Raw genomic sequence first — 17,406 nt, forward strand, 5'->3', positions numbered from 1 at the left:
GGTCACACTGCTAATCAGAGCAATCAGGCTTTGAATCCACGTCAGGCTGACTCTAAGAGCTCGCTCCACTGTCCCTGGCTCCCTCTTGCAATAATTAGAGCTCTTTATTGGTCTTGCTTTTATGTCCCAGGCAAAGGAGAACTGTCATAGCTCCCTTTGAGGCAGGGCATGTCGTCCTCAGGAAACAGGCTCAAGGGGCTAAATTCATTGCCCAAGTATACACAGCTTGGAAGTAGCAGAGGTAGGACTGGAACTCAAATCCGCTGTCTCCACGGTGTGTTTGTTCTTTCCCAACACACAGCTGTAGAGGCTGAAGGCCTCCTGCAAAGATGAAATTCTTCCATCACCTCACTGGCCACGAATGCCACATCGGCTCATTGATTTGGATGCTTTTACTGTAATTTAGAATTCACAATACTTTGACCAAGATCGAAGTTTCTCTGCAGGCTACAAAAAAGGACTGGCCTAGCAAATGAGGGATGAAAGTAAGATTATAGGTTTATTATAGGGATGAAAGTAAGATTATAGCTTGACATAAGCAAGGCTGTATTCTTAAAAAAGCTCATGCATCTGAAAATTGCACCCATGTGACGAAAAGGTACCCCAGAACTACTGGGAAGGACTTCAGGGTGCCAGCTTCCACCGCTGATTAAGGGTCTGTGAGCTGCAGGTTTCAGGAGCTGCTGAAGCTGGTCAGGCACTGCCCCACAGATGAGAGAGGCTCCCAACTCCAAACACCCCTCGTCTGCCTCATGAGGATGCCTCCTATCTCCTGCCCTGGGGGAGACCAGGTCCTCAAAGACATCCCAAGAGGGTCTGAAATATGGACTTTTGGGAATCTGAGCTTCCCCACATAATAGATTACTTAGAATCCTTTCCATAAAGAGGCAAGGACAAATCACAAATGGTTAATGAAACAAAAGCAAAATTTGCAGTGAGATCAAGCTTCTCCTGGACTTTCCAATTATGACAGCCAATAATGCCTCTGGCTAGAGAAGGAAAACGTGAGGGTGCAGAAGGAAAGGTAGCCCGTGGCACTGCACTGCCTGGTGATGCCCCTGTCTTATAGAAACCTGGATATTCCTCACAGTGGTGTGCAGAAGAGCACAAAAGAGCCAAAGAAAAAGCTGCTAGTTCAGAATCACAGAAGGCAAACAGGAGTAAAACCCAGAAAGCCTTGATGTTTTGCCTTCTTGAGAGGACCTACTGTTTTAATTTGCATTAGCATAGTCATTGCCCTCAGGCAGCTGCATGCTAATTACACATGAATGGTGCTTATTCCTTATAGAAGACCCAGCAGGAAAGTGTCTCTACTTAGCAACACTATGTTAATTTCAGTTTGGCTTTTAAAGGTCATAAAACTGCTTTGAATTAAAAGATTTTGAGAGAGTTGTTTCCCCTTCTTTCCTTCACTCACTCATTTGGGTGGAGAGCTTCTGGCCCTTTCCCAGCTCCCATGCTTGCTCCCCTGATCCACGCCAGCCTGTTTTACTAGTGGGCAGATAACCGCGTTAACAGCTACTGCGAATGCATGGCACACACCCGCTTTGCCTCTTTCCCTGTTTATCTGCTTTTTCAGTATCTGCCCTTGAACACTACACACCCATCTCTCCTCTTCTGTCTGCGTGTAGGAAACACCCCTCACCATCAACCAGGTTCTCTGTCTGCGCTTCCTCCCCTGTGCCTGGGTGGGAAGTCTGGCCAACTCTGCATTGACCAAATAGCTGCCTTCAAGTGAGGAATTAAGGAAGTAAGAGACCCCATTCTGGGCTTGGATCTACGCTGTTTCCCATTCCAGTTTTTTACCTGAGAGCCCTGAATTTGAGGGGTGGGAGTGGTGGAGTACTTTTCTATGTAATCAAAGTGTCATTCCTCATTTGGCTAGTGATGGTTGTGTACCAGGTCTCCTGGACAGAGCCTGCAAGAGGTAGCAGGAGGGGGGCTCCCTGAACTACTCTTGCAGTCTATAATATAGATATTTCAAAATTATCATGATTAGTCTAAAGTATTCAAGTTCAAGACTGCATGTTTACCTCCCCATAGAATTACCTGAGTTCCTTGCTATCCAATTCTACAATAAAAGAGTTGGTATTTACTTAGGTACCAACCTTCATCCTAATTTTTTTGCATGCATTATCTCATTTTCCTCCTACAACAATCCTAAAAGACAGTACTATTATTATTCCCCCTTTTCAGATGAGGAAACCACCTCTCAGAGAGCTCCAACAGCCTCCCCATGTCACACAGCAGAACGATAAGAAAGTGGAAACTGATTATGCCTGACTCCAAAGCTCTGAGTCACTGCTCTACACTGACCCATCAATAACTCAGGGCTTTTCAATGGAGAAAAAGACTCTGTGCTGGGAAAACTGGGAGAATCCAAACTTCAACTGGATAGCCTGACAGCAAAGTTCCCTCCAGGACTTCTGGAGCATTGGCAGCAGCTATATAAGATGGCATTGCCCCATGCCAAAGCATTCTAGAAGCCCAGGTTTTAAAACTCAATAAAAGGTAACCCATCAAAGTGCTGAGGAGTTTGGTTGCTGACAGATGAGACATTAGCCTAGAATTCCTCATAACCACCATGAGGGAAGAGCTTGTCTGAAAATGCAGACCACACTGAGGAGAGAAGACCGAGATGGGGCGAAAGAGAGAAACCAAAGCCGAATCTCATGATTCCAGCCTCAGAATCCAGCCATACCTGCATATTTAGTTATCTAAAATCACTTCAATGAATTGTTATCCAATTCTTCCATGTCCTAGAACTTATAATGAAAGATCAGTTATGAACTGTTAATTCTCCTCCTGAAATCTTTCAGTTACATGAGTCCATACACCTTTCCTTCCTTATTCAATTATGAGTCGGATTTTCTGTCATTTGTACCCGCAAGAGTCTGGCGTACACACTGGTGTTATACTGCTGTTGTTATTTTTCTCTTACTATTAATATCATTATTTTTAGAGCACACAGATAAATCACTTAACTGTAGGTTTAGAGGCCCTCAAGCTTTACCTCAACCAAATACAAAAATTAATTCCAGATGTGTCACAGACTAAACATAACAGCTAAAACTATAAAAACTTCTACAACAAAATGTAAGACAATATATTTGAAATTTTGATTTACACAAAAATTTCTCAGGACAGAAAAATATTAACCATAAAAAATTTTGAATGATAGATTAAACTTTGTCAAAACTAAAAACTTTTGCTCTTCAGAAGACATCATTAATCACCATATTGTATACTTGAAATTAATATAAGACTGTACATTAACTTGATTTTAAAATAGGACATTAAGACAACGAAAAGGCACGGCACAGAGAAAATATTCACAATACATACATCTGACAAAGAACTGGTATCTAGAAAATATAAATAAGTCTTATGGCCCATAATTAAAAATAGTCAATGGGCAAAAGACTTAAACAGATATTTCACAAACAAGATACTCAAATGGCCAATGAGCCATATGGAAAGATGCTCTGCATCATTAATCTTCTGGGAAATGCAAATTAAACCTGCAATGAGATACTACTTCATACCCACAATCAAGGCTACAACTGAACACTGGTAACCCCAAATACTGTGGAGTACGCGGACCAGCTGGAATTCTCATACATTGCTGGTAGAAGTGCAAATTGGTAAGAACCACTCTCGAAACCAGTTTGGCAGTTAGTTAAACATACACCAGGAATGATCCAACGATTTTACCCCTAAGTATCCAAGAGAAATGAAAACATGGGTCCCCCCAAAAAATTTTTATAAGAATGCTCAGAGCAGCTCTATTAATAAGCAAAACCTATAAATGATTCAAATGTTATCAAAACAAAGCTCACTCTATTCATGCAATGAAATGATATCCATCAACAAAAATAAACAACAAATATATACAATAACATACCTGAATCTCAAATACGTTCTATTGATTGAAAGAAGCCCAGACACAAGAGACTACATATGGCCTGATCCCATTTACGTCAAGGTTTAGTACAGGCAAAATGAAGCTATAGGGATAGAAATCAGATCAGTGGTTGCTGCGCGGGAGTGGGGGTAATGGAATCAACATGCCTTTCTTCATAAAGAAGGATAAGAGACATGCAGCAGAACAGTATAAACGTGGAGATTTGGGAACCAGAGTGCCCAACTCAAATCCTGACTTGGTAACATACCGGATGTATGACCTTGAGTAAATCACTTAACCTCTCTGAACTTTAATTTCTCCCTCTGTATTCACTCTACTTACCGTATAGGACTGTTGGACAATTAAAGAAGACTATATGTGGTGTAGTAGGTTAAATAGGGACCCCCTGAAAGTTCATTAAAGAACCTTGAAATATGACCTTATTTGGAAATAGGGTCTCTGCAGATATACTTAAGACACAGATCAAGATGAGATCATACTGGGCTGGGGAGAGGGGCTACATCCAATGACAATGATAGAAAAGGACACAGACACAGAGAAGTGACATAAAGAGGAAGGCAGATATTGGAGCAATGCATCTACCCCCAAGGACGGCTGGTAACTACCACAAGCTGGGAGACAGTCATGGGATGGTTTCTCCCTCAGAGCTTCCAGAAGAAATCCAACCTACCCACACTTCGATTTCAGACTTGTGGCTTCCTAACTGTGAGGGGAGACTTTCTGTTGTTTTAAACTACCTAGTTTGTGGTAATTTACTATCGTAGCCCTAGGAAATAAATATTCAAGGGAAGGGCCCAGACTCAATCAATGGATTTTTTTTTTTTTTACTACTAAATGGTTTTTCCAGTTGTTGAAGACCAAGAGCCCTGCCCTATGCTCCTGTGAATAGCACGCAGCATCTAGCTAGAATGTTTGTATCAGTTTCCTAAGGCTGCCAGAACAAAATACCACAGACTGAGTGGCTTCAAGTCTAGAAATTTATTTTCCTCATCATTCTGGAGGCTCGAAGTCCAAGATCAACATGTCGACAAGGTTAGTCTCCCCGTTCTCTGGCCTGTGGATGGCTGTCCTCTCCCTGTAACTTCACATCATCTTTTCTGTGCACATCTGTGCCCAAATTTCCTGTTTTTAAAAGGACAACTGTCCTGTTGGATGAAGGCCCACCCCCTGGCCTCATTTTAATTTATCTCTTCTAAGACCCTACCTCCAAATATGGTCCCACTCTGAAATACTGCAGGTTGGGACTTCAAATTATGAATTTTGAGAGGACACCACTCAGACTGTAAGATAGGGCCTTGAATCACCAGCAGCCTGGGACACCCTGACCAATACTAAATGCCTACTGTACTGAAGCATCAGAGCACTGGGCCTGCAGCTTGCAAAGACGATCCAATCGCATCCAACAAGGACTCACTGAGACTTGCTGGAGCGTCCATGGAGGTGCCCGGGTCAGATCTTCCTTCAAGAGAACCTACTGCATGGAGCAGGGCTGCCCGACAGGCTCCAGCCAGAGCACCTTTGTAACTCTTGTGGCCTTCCCGCCGGGCCCTGCTTCCCTGGGCTGCCCCTAGCCCATGACCGCGCACAGGGGGAAGCGGGGTACCAGCTATGAGACATCCTTGACCGCTGCGGGATTCCTCCGATGGGCAGCTTTTGCTCTGGGTGTCCCCATCAGCCTGAGGCTGCCCCAAATCCCACAGAAACAAAACTTTGGAGAGCCAGATTCCAATTCGGCCTGTCCACCCATACCCGAGCCCCGTCCTCTTCTCTCAGGCTACCCTGCTCCCCAGGCGGCCTGAAGGCCAACCTGAAAACAGGTGGCTGAGGATACGGTGGAATGAGCCACTAGGGCAATTTCTGTCCTTTCTCGATTTTGAAGGGGTTGGACTAGCTGATTTTTAGCTCCTTTCCTGCACTGACATTTTATTCTAGGAGGTATGTTATCTCTCCCTTTGACACTGCCTGAACTGTTCGAGACAAATCCCTGCTTTAAAAGTAATGATAAAACTGCCTGTCAGTGGAAATAAGCCCCACACTCTAGGTCACTAATAGAAGCAGGAGAATTTCTGAGATACCTCTGTGATTCGTGAGGCATGCAGGATGAAGCTCGAATTCGCCTCGGCTCAGGCATACGCGCTCTGAAACCAAATTGCAGGGGATGGAATTTTCAGTTGCTCAGCTGGTTCAACATGAAGGTGAGGGAACCCTGGACGAACATGCAGAAATCTGCCCATTGGAGGTCCGGGGCTTCTAGCTGCCAACAGCCTGGTACGCCCTGACCACTTCAGAGACACAGCCCCCGGGGTAAACATGCAGACTCTACAGGGAGAAGCCCCAGGTTCAAACCCAGCTCCACCACTTGCTAGATGAGTGGCCTTGAGCAAATTTCATCTTGCTGTTCCTCACTTTCCTCCTCTGTGAAATGGGGTGAACGACAGAGCCCATATCAGCGGTTATTGTGGAGAACAAAGAAACCAATGTGTGTAGTTAGTGCAGTCCCTAGTACATAGGAAATGCTTAGTAATCTAAGTTGTAAGAGTTATACAAGGCCTTTCCAAAAGTGTCTAGAATGTTCTGTTGCTCACTGGACACAGCTCAAACTCAGAGCATACTTGCATCACCCCGTACACTGTGGCTGCTGATGATCTATTCCTGCAACCTTGCCTCTTGCTTCTGGCATCCTCCCCCACCCTGCACAATGACAGGCAGTCCCCCTAGGTGTCCCCCACTCTCCCATCCCTTCCCCACCACTGCTGTCACATAGAAATTCCTGCTCACTCTTTAGAGGTCACCTTCTCTGTAACCCTCTCCCATCCTCCCCAGCAGGCAGGAAGACTGGGTTAGGAGCTGTAAGAACAATCTCCATGCAGCCATGAGGCTTGGTCCTGCTGGGGGATGACAGTCTTGGAAAACTGCCCTTCAATTCACCTCACCCTACTGTAAACACATGGGAATGTGCTAGGTGTCATCAGGGACCCACCCTTGGTGGGCAGGCAGCTAAAGGGTCAGCGTCTCCCAAAATGTGAAGAGGGACGAGGATGCCCATCATGAGGACCAAAGGAAGTTTCCCTGAGGATCGGATAGGATCTGATCTTCTCCCGGGCAGTATTATTGGTACTTGGGTGCCTTCGGGAGAACTTGGGGGCTACGTATCCTATACGGGATTTTTCTCATTCAGTAAGATATTGTATCCTTTACTCACGACATCGGCCTTCCTCTTCCCCAAACACACCAACGTCACCTCCATTACAACACATGGTGCCTCTCTTCCAAGAGCCCCTGGCACCCTTGCATTTCTCCTCTTACAGTCCTTCGCATGCTATATACGCTATGTGTTGAAGAGCGTGGATTCAAGAACCAGACTGGGTTCTAATTCCTGATTCTCCATTTACCAGCTGTGTGACACCAGGCAAGTTTCTTAACCTCTCTGCACTTTGGTTTCCCCATCTGTACAATGGGTAATACTAATAATTCCCTTCTCACAGTGTTGTTGTGAGGGCTAAGTGAGTTCATACATGTGAAGCACTCGGAATAGCACCTGAGACACAGAACTTGTTCAATACACACCAGTGATGATTAGCAGGACTAACTTGTATCGACCTCCCCCTTCCCCAGGGGGTTGTGAGGTCCAAGAGACTAGTGGCTATCTGCAGAGTTCATCCTTTGCCCCCAGCACAGGAGGAGACACAACGCAGGTACTCAGTAAATATGTGTAGAACTCAGCGAAAGACAAAGAAGAGACGAGGGGAGGGGTGGAGGAGGCAGAGAGGAGGAGAGGAATGCCTTGAAGGTTGTTTAATGTAACCTCTACATTGCAAATAGAAAATCCTCTAGAACTAAAGAAAGCCAGATAAATCCATTTCCCAAGTGGAACTGATTACCCTATTTTAGTCTGTCAAAATCACGTAACTCATCTCAACCACTAAATAGTTCATCATTCCTTATATCGAGTTCATTATTTGTTATTTGGAGGAGGGGGACTAGGACACATTAGCAGTTCCTTAACAGACACACTGGATGGCACACACTGACTCCCTCCATTGGCCCAGGATCCAACTGCTCCTTTGGAGAGCTTTGCTGTGGGGACGTCTCAATCCCAGCTGCTGCCTAAAGAGCCCAGCGAAAGCCAGTCATCAGCTCAACACGTACCCTGTAGTCCCTCAGATCAACCTCAGCTTTGCAGACAGACTCCCTGATGTTACTAACAAGGGATCTGTTTTCAGTGGCACATTCACATGACTCAAGTTCTCAAGATTAATGTCTAAAACCAAAAAGTTCATTGAATAGTTTTGCAGTGCAAAATCCTTATCATACGGATTGGATTCTTCTAACTCCATGTAACCAGCACTTTCCCGGTCAACAGCCCAGTAACACTCAAGGTCAGGTGATGATGAGATGTTCAGAGCTGCAGGAGTTGGAGGAATCAAATCTCAGTACCATCAAGAGAAGATGGACTGAGGCACCCATCTCATAGAACAGATGGTCTAGCCTCCTATTTCTTCAACTTCATTCAGGGACACTTATAGGACGTTATGCTACCCTCACTGGTACTATTATTTACTATCCTGATAAGGGGGTCCTGGACAATCCTTCTGTGGGGTGGGGCCAGAGCCTCCAAACTAACACTTCTTTATATGAAGAGTTTTTGGGTTTTTTTTTCACTCGTCACCAGATAGTTCCTAATATAGTTGAAGCCTGCAGGTCTTCCTTAAATACAAAACTTGATCTGCAACTTACTTTAATCGTATGATGACTGAGGGGAGATACCAGTTGTATGTTGTAATGTATGTAGAAATATAAGAATGTGCTTGCCTTTCAGAATTAAGTAATGACTGCTGTTTTTATAAGCCTGGCCAGCCCCACTCTGGGAAGTGCAGCCCCCATTTAGTAAGGTTAGGTATGCTCAGATGGCCAATACTCCAGGGCAGCCAGAAACAATGGGATGCCCACCCACTTCTTTGCATTACTATCTATATAACGTTTCTATCAGAACCACCGATAGAAATTCTGACCTTCACTGACGAGACACAGATAAATCACACGCCTCCTTGGGGACTCACAAAGTGTTAGAACAGTCAGTCTGAAGATCAAAAAATTATAGCTCGTTCCTCTCTTTCTTCCCCACTGGGTTTAGGGAAGTTCACATATATTTAATATACATCTTACAAATCTGCGTTCCCTGTGCAAAGCCCATCCATTTGGTAAGAAAAGAACCTGCTTCCAACTCCTGTTGGTACTAGAAAGTTAGTCCTTAATCAAACTGATGCATTTACAGGACTTTTTAAAGGTCAACTCTCTTGTATATTACTTGAATACACTTATTGTTTAAATCAAACTTTATCCCTCTTACCTATAATTATTTCACAGACATAAATAAGTGGGAAACAAACTGAGGGTTTCAGAGGGGAGGCGGTGGGGGATTGGGATACGCCAGGGATGGGTATTAAGGAGGGCACGTATTGCATGGAGCACTGGGTGTTATACGCAATCAATGAATCAAGGAAACACTACATCAAAAACTAATGATGTATGGTGACTAATATATCATAATAAAAAATTTAAAAATAATGATAATAAAATAAATAAATAAATAAGTGGGAAATCTTTATCACTTGCCAGAAATAGAAGGCAAAAAATACAAACAAAATAAGACAATACCATTAAACTCTAAATAGATACTGTGGTTTGCTAAAGGCACTCCAACCAAAAGCTGCCCTCTTTCATAAAAAAATTTTATAATGACTTAGTGTTAGAGAAGTGTTAAAGATGTAGGAGCACCAGACTGAGACTCCCTTTGTGCGAGAAATAAAACTCTGCCAGTGGGAGAGTGGGACTTGGTGTTATTTCAATGCTGCTATAATGTACCTCCTCAAATCATCTCACGTACCATGAATGCACACGCCCCACACTCTAGGAACTTTATTGTGCCAATGAAAACAAAATATTCAAACAGCACTGGCTGTAACTCTTTACATTCAACCGCACCTCAGAGACGGTCTTATCAATACAAAACCCACTGGTCACCTCAACATGGTAAAGGCCATCTATGAAAAAGCAATGATTAACATCATATCAATTATGAAAGACAAAATGCTTTTCTCCTAAGATCAGAAACACGCCAAAAGGTCCACTTTTACCCCTTCTACTCAACATAGGAGTGGAAATTCTAGCCAGAGCAATTACGCAGGAAAAAAGAAAGAAACGGCATCCAAATTGGAAAGGAAGAAGGAAAATTATTTCTGCTTGCATATGACATAATCTTACATGTGGAATGCCCTAACGATTCCAGTACACACCCACAAAAATTGTTAGAGTTAATAAATTCAGCAAAGTTGCAGGATACAAAATCAACACAGAGAAATCAGTTGCATTCTTTTGCACTACAAATGAACAATTTGAAAAAGAATTTCAGAAATAATTCCACTTATAATAACATCAAAAAGAATAAAATATTTAGGAATAAACTAAACCAAGAAAGTGAAAAACTTGTACAGTGTATTAAAAAGAGTGAGCATCCCCTCAATGGAGTCACTTGTGCTAAATCCCCACATCAGCAGACCAAGATTGAACACCTAACCTAATGCAGTTTCAACCGCCTAGGAACGTAACCGTTAACCAGTCAACGTGGAATTACCTGGTCAGCACGAATGAGAAATTCCACCCCTTAGACTCCTTCTGTTCCCCCCCAAGAAAGTGACCTTCTCTGACACAAGGCATTCTTTGGCAATAATTTCCTTCTTCCACCCCTTTCCACCTTTAAAAACCTTCCCTTTCCCACAGTTCAGCAGAGCTCCTTTCTACTTGCTAGAGGGGATGCTGCCTGTCTCATGAATTGTTGAGTAAAGCCACTTTGCTCTTTAAATTTACTCAGTTGAATTTCTGTTAACAGATTTAATGGCATCAGAAGGACCAAAGGAGACTTCCAAGAGCTTTAGGGACAAGAAGAAACACAGGGGCTGTACCCCACAAACCCTTGGAGTTCACAATCTCTTTCATTGTTTCCAAGGGCTGTGGGTAAGCTCACACTTGATTCTGAGCTCCACTCTCTTTGTGCCAAACTCCCAATCTAACTGGTTGTCCAGTTAGTTCCCCATTTATCTGGAATCACAAGTTCCATGTTAGAAGCTACTGGAAGTTCAGGCCACAATTCCCCATTTGATTGGAAGCCACAGGCCCTGCTTCTGTCCCCAGTCTCCACGTTGGGAACAACTGGTGGCCACTATAGCTCCTCATTTGTTTGCAATCAGCCTGCAGTCCCCATTCTGTACAGTTTGCTGCTTCAATTCTTTCACACATCTCCAGGTCCACATTGGGAACTGCTGGTGGTGCACACAGGGCCTTTTCTTGGCCAAGATCTGATATCCTCTCTTGGTTACTGCTAATATGTTAGAGTGCATATATTTGGTTTGTCTTGCTTGGTGTGGATAGAGGCTATAGCCAATGGGGATCTCAGAGGCCAAACAGCTGCAAAAGTTGGAGGGCACTGGTCAAGCACTTAGAGCCATTAGAGCACTTACCACCAAACCCAAAGATTCCCATGTTAGGATTTTGGTCACAGAACAGGTTAGATTGACACTAGGTCACCAGCCAAACTCAAGAAAGTTTCCATGCACCCAGGTACACTGTAGAATCCTGCACAATCCCCACCCCATTGGTTCCTCCCCTTTAGGTATTAGTTCAGATCCTAGAAACCCAAAGGTTTAGCTAAGAGGATCTTCAAACAAAACAAAACAAAACAAAATCAAGCCTGCCACTTTCTGGAACACCCGCTATTTCATGTCTAAAAACTGTGGTACTGGAAGCTAGAAATAATTATAAAAATGGCCAAATCTAACTACAAACAACCTAGAATGACAATGGCCATGAGGGGGAACATTCCAATTAGACAAGATTGTTCACCGAAGAAGGGCACTTCAAAGTTAGCTAATAGATACTCCCACCATGGAAACTTTTTTCCCCCATTATGAGGGATTTATTGTCTTATGAGAGCAGTATCTATTAGCCAACTTAAACAGAATGGGACACCTATTTTAATTAGTATGCAGAAGCTTCCAAAAGGCTTCAAGATTCCAAAACACTTTCATGAAAAGCCTCGTTACTAAAGGCTAATGAAACAGTAAAAACACAAGAATGTCTTAAAACAAAAGACGGTAGGACTGATGCAACTCCTTCTGCTCCCCTTTATCCTTCTCGTCTCGAGTATTCATGACTCACTAATTCTGTCTGAACTGCTTTTCCATATCAACAGACGATTAAACAGTTACCCTTTCAAATGAAACCGCTCTGGGTGGTAGGCAATCCTCCTCAGCTTTCACCCCTTGGTCAAAGACCAAACTAAGGGCCACACTTAAAGAATTTCCGAAGCCCACGGAGGATTCCCAAAAGTTTTCTAAGAGTTTTGAATCCTCATCAGGGCCTATGACCCCAGCTGCCAGATCTTTATCAGCTGGTACACCTGCTGGAAGGACCTAGTGAAGCCCAAAAAGGGGTGCAGGAAGCAGAGTGGTGTAATCCCAAGGGTGATCTGCAGCATGCTCCTCTAATGGACCAGGAAAAGCCTGCACTAGAGCAACTAATCTTTTCAAAGCCATTCCTAGAGTCTTTCCTGCCCACGCTGTGGGTTCTATCATCCAAGCAAACAAAAGAAAGATGAATCTGTGGCAGGCTTTCCAACCGATTTGGAAGCTCTCTTCCTACAGCATTCCAGACTCTGTACAATAAACGCTAGCTTTTCCATTGTAAATGGATATTCTCCCAAGATGTACGGATTAATTAAAAAGGCAGCAAATATAAAGGGAGACCACTGATCTAACCAAACTCCTGACCAAAGTCTGGTACTCTGAAAGGACCCTGGGACAAAATCAATACACAAAGATCCGCCCAACTATTGGCTTTACAGCTACAATAGCTCCAAGGCCAGAGACATCAAATAATACCTGGTCCTCTCCCATTTCAACGTGCAAGGGGTCCATCGTTCAAACACTGGCCTAAGAATAGATATTTTGTAATCAACTGGGGCACTGGAAAAAAAAAATTGTCCTCAAAGGTGCCACAGAAATTCCTTAATATCAACTCAATGTCCCCCAAGGGAGATCCTGCATTGAGGTCTCCACCAGAAATGATGGGGCTCCCTGAGACCCTCTGGGAAACTGCTACCAATAATAACTCGAACAGCCAAGGAGAAATTAAGTTAAAATTAATGAGAAATCTTGCCAAATTCTGGTAGCTGCCAGGGCTACACTTCCTATTTTAAATGCTGCTCTCGTAAGACAACAAATCCCTCATAAGGGGGGGGGGGGAGTTTCCATGGTGGGAGTATTTATTAGCTACACATCTCCTTCCTAAATTTAAAGGGCTAATACCCTTTGCTTCCACTAGAGACCTCTACCTTATAATTTCTTGATCAACCTGAACCTGACCTTTTATGTTCTTTACAATCTGTCCTTCATATACAAGAGGAAGAACTCCGACAAAGCTTCCCCGAGTTAATTGAGGTATCCAAAAATCTGTGGGCTCTGTTCTAATACTGACCTTGGGAGAATAAAAAGTGCAGGGCCTCTAAAAATTCAGACAGATATGACTAAACCTCTTCCTAAATAGCCTCCATATCCATTAAAGCCTCAGGCCATACAAGGCTCACACCCAGAGTAGAACACCTTATCTCGCAGAAGCTGATCATTCCCTGGGCAGGCCCCTGTAACACGCAGATCTTGCCGGTCTAGAAACAGAATGGGTGGGGATGGCGATTTGTCCAGCACTTGAGAGCCATGAGCAAGATAGTTGTTCCAAACCCAAACACCCTTTTGTCACCAGTCCCACCAGACTCAAAAAGGTTTGCTGTTGTAGACTTTGGTTCAGCCTTCTGCCAGCATTCCCATAGACTCCAACAGTCAATATCTATTTGCTTTTAATAGGTTGGAACAATCAGCAATACACCCGGACAGTCATGCCTCAAGGGTTCACTGAGGCCCCTTCTTATTTCTCCCAAGTGCCCCACCAAGATTTAAGGACCCTCCAGTTCCCCGGGAAATCAACCCTTTTACACTATGCAGACCATCTCTCCTATGCCCAGTTTCCAAGCAGGCGTCCATAAAAGATGTCGTTTATTTGCTGCACCAGTTAGCTAAAAAGGGACATAAAGTCCCTAAGGAATGATTACAATGATCTCTAGACACTGCTCATTACCTCAGTCTTAATCCAAGCAAGGAAGGAATCCAGCTAACTCCAAAATGGATTAAATTCATCCAGGAATTTCCTAGGTCCAGAGCTAAGTGACAGCTCCATGCATTTCTAGACCTAGCTGCCTACTGCAGACTAGGGGTTCCTAATTTCCCCTCTATTGGCTTCTCCACTCAATGGACTTACTAGAATCGCAGTCCCTGGACCCCTTCCTTGGGAAGACAGATATGAGCAGGCTTTCGTAAGACTAAAGCAAGCCTTCCAAGAACCACGTGTCCTCACGCTACCTAACCGAAACCTTTCACCTTATTTGTACCTGAAAGAGCTGAGCAAGCCCTGCCAATGCTCACACGGGAACGTGGCCATCAACACCGGCCTGTGGCCTATGAGAGCGCGTGGTCTGCTTCCGGTGCTCGCGCCCCAGCTCCCCTCAGGCAGCAGCTGCTGCTGCAAAGTCAGTAGAAGCCTCGCTGGACCGAACCTGAAGAAATCACATTTATTTACAAACTCCACAAGTTTGTTCAAAGGCTTCGTAATTCTCAACAGACCCACCATATCTCTGTAAAAAGACCACCCTCCTATGAGATCCTTCTCTCTCACCACCTAACCTGCATTTTAAACGCTGCAACATTCTTAGTCCTGCTCCGTTACTATCCCTGCCTGATGAAGGCGGCCCCCGCGCCCGTGCGGTAACGATGTCCCATTTCGTGACACCTGTCCTGATTTGAGACACTTTGACTAAATCTTGATCCAATTTGATCTGTTGCTGGGTCCTGATGGAAACCTGAAAGAGGCACTTTCCAAGCTGCTGATGCTGTCACTACCCAACACAAACTACCCCGAGGGCACATCTCCCACAAGCTGAATCAGCCCAGCAGGCAGCGCTCCCTGTCCTCACCAGAGCCTGCCAGGTGTCAAAAGGACAAATTGTGAACATTTATGTGGATAGCCCATATGCCTTTGGCACCCACCAGGACCCCGATCAAAAATGGACAACAAGTAAACAAACTTCTTATGCCAATCTTTACCGTCTAAAATTGCTGTGATCAGGGGCGCCTGGGTGGCTCAGTCGTCAAGCATCTGCCTTCGGCTCAGGTCAGGATCTCGGGGTCGAGCCCCGAGGTGGGCTCCCTGCTCAGTAGGGAGCCTGCTTCTCTCTCTCCCTCTCCTGTTGCCCCTGCTTGCGCTCGCTCGCTCTTGCTCTCAAATAAATACTAACTTTTTAAAAATAAAATAAAAATAAAAATAAAATTGCTGTGATCAAAACTGAGGCTCACACTAAAAAGACTGACCCTGACGATCAGGGAAAGCACGAGCTGACTTTTGTGCAGAGGCAGTGGCAACAGAACCTGTAAAGACTGGGATACATGTGGACACGAAGTGCATTCTGTCTCTGCGAACAATGACCCCTTGTCACCAGACTTTTGCCATCCTGATGTCCTCACCAACAAGGCCGCAGTCTACTCCCAACTCAGAGAAATGAACATAGGCACACGACGGTTGTATTTTCAAGAAACAGTCGGGATTACGGGAGAATCAAGATAGTCGCTTGGTTCTTCCAGGCTCCCCCAGCAAACCCCATTTTCATCCTTTACCCACCAAGGTGCATTTAAGATGACTCAAATTATAAATAAACATTGGTGGGGAGAATTCAACAAAACTGCAAAAACAGGTCACCATCAATGTCTGTCTTATCAGGTCCATAATCCTGGAAAAACTGTTTTTGTCCCTAGAGGCCTCAAGCCTCCCCTGTCTGGGCCCTTTAACACCTGCAAATGGACTTCACTCAATCGCCACTTCATAGGGCTTCTCAATATGTTCTTGTTATCACCGTATGTTTTCTGGATGGGCTGAAGCCTTTCCCTGACACAAGACTGACGCCATTAGTAGCAAAGAAAATGTTAGAAACTAGGTTTCCCACTTGGAGTACACCTTCCATAATCCCCAGGGATTGAGGCAGCCGCTTCACTGGACAAATCATACAAGTCTTAATGAAAGCCTTACATTGACCACTGTCCCTATCACCCAGTTATCAGGCAAGGTTTACAGAACTAACTGGACCTTCAAACTTAAAATCTCTAATGTGGATGAAACTACCAACTCCCTTGGCTTATGGTGTTGTCTCTGGCCTCGCTGACTATTGACAGGTCCGCCCTTCGGGAAACAAAAACTCACTGTACATGAGACAGTCACCAGTAGACCCATGTTCATCAGTAAATAACTTTCCGCTGATCCCTTGTTATTCCTTGTCAGTTTCCACAGCTACTCAAAATCTTGAATGTGTTATGCTAAAGCCTATCCTCAACAGGTTAGAAAAGCCTTCCCAGATTCCAACTCAAAGGATCCTGTTGGTCACAGTGTGGTGCCTGGTGACTGGGTATCCCAGAAACGGCATCAAAGGAAAACAGCCCTCGAGCTCTGTTGAACAGACTCCACCAAGTGCTCCTGGCGGCTGGCACTGCTGTAAAACCAGAAGGCACTGAAACATGGGCACATCGCATAGCTAAACAAGGCTCCACCTGACGTCTGGTCCTATACGGACCCTGGAGACCTGGACATCAAAACTGAGGAGGAAACGAAGTAGCTGACACCAAGGCAGACTGCTTCCACCCAGGATGCCGGATCAAGACTTCATACTCTAACTGAACACGAAACCTTTTTCTTCTCTTTTTTTTCCTTTATTCTGTCATTGGCCTGGAAAGATAATGCCCTATTCCATGTTCCCAGGCCCTTGCTAAGGGGGGTAATTTTGCAGACTACTAGAATTGTCATCAAAGATTTCAATCCATTCATGAGGTTAGAGACCCTGGTCCTCCCTGTGACCAATTTCTCTTCTATTCCCAGTGTCACCGGACACCACGATAGACTCCCCCACCCCCGCCCCACCGACTTAGAAGTCCCTTACAGAGTTCAACTCTCATGGCCAGAACACCCAGTGCCTTCTTTCTTCTCCTTCTTCAATCAGAACTGTACATACCCAATTAGACACCAATACCTACATAAATCTTAGTACACTTACACCCCCAGGTTCCCATGATCATCTAGATCAGACGTGCCCCCACTCCTAAACATCCTCGCCGTCAGCACCCATCCTTGCAAGGTATCTAGAATGACTCTGCATTTCGGGTTAGAAGATTTTCTTACAGAATGCCCTGAGAACCTAACTGACCCCTGGCTTGAATGGGTCAACATGGCAATGCCTGTGAATGAATCCATTCACAGTCACACCTCAGTGGGAATGGTTAGTGCCCTGGTGGGGTTTTTCTTTGTCTCTGTTGGTTACCATTCCCCTTGGGCCCATG

The sequence above is a fragment of the Ursus americanus genome, chromosome 2 (genome assembly GCF_024610735.1).
Source record: "Ursus americanus isolate L20-20 chromosome 2, mUrsAme1.1.p, whole genome shotgun sequence".
Classification (NCBI taxonomy): domain Eukaryota; kingdom Metazoa; phylum Chordata; class Mammalia; order Carnivora; family Ursidae; genus Ursus; species Ursus americanus.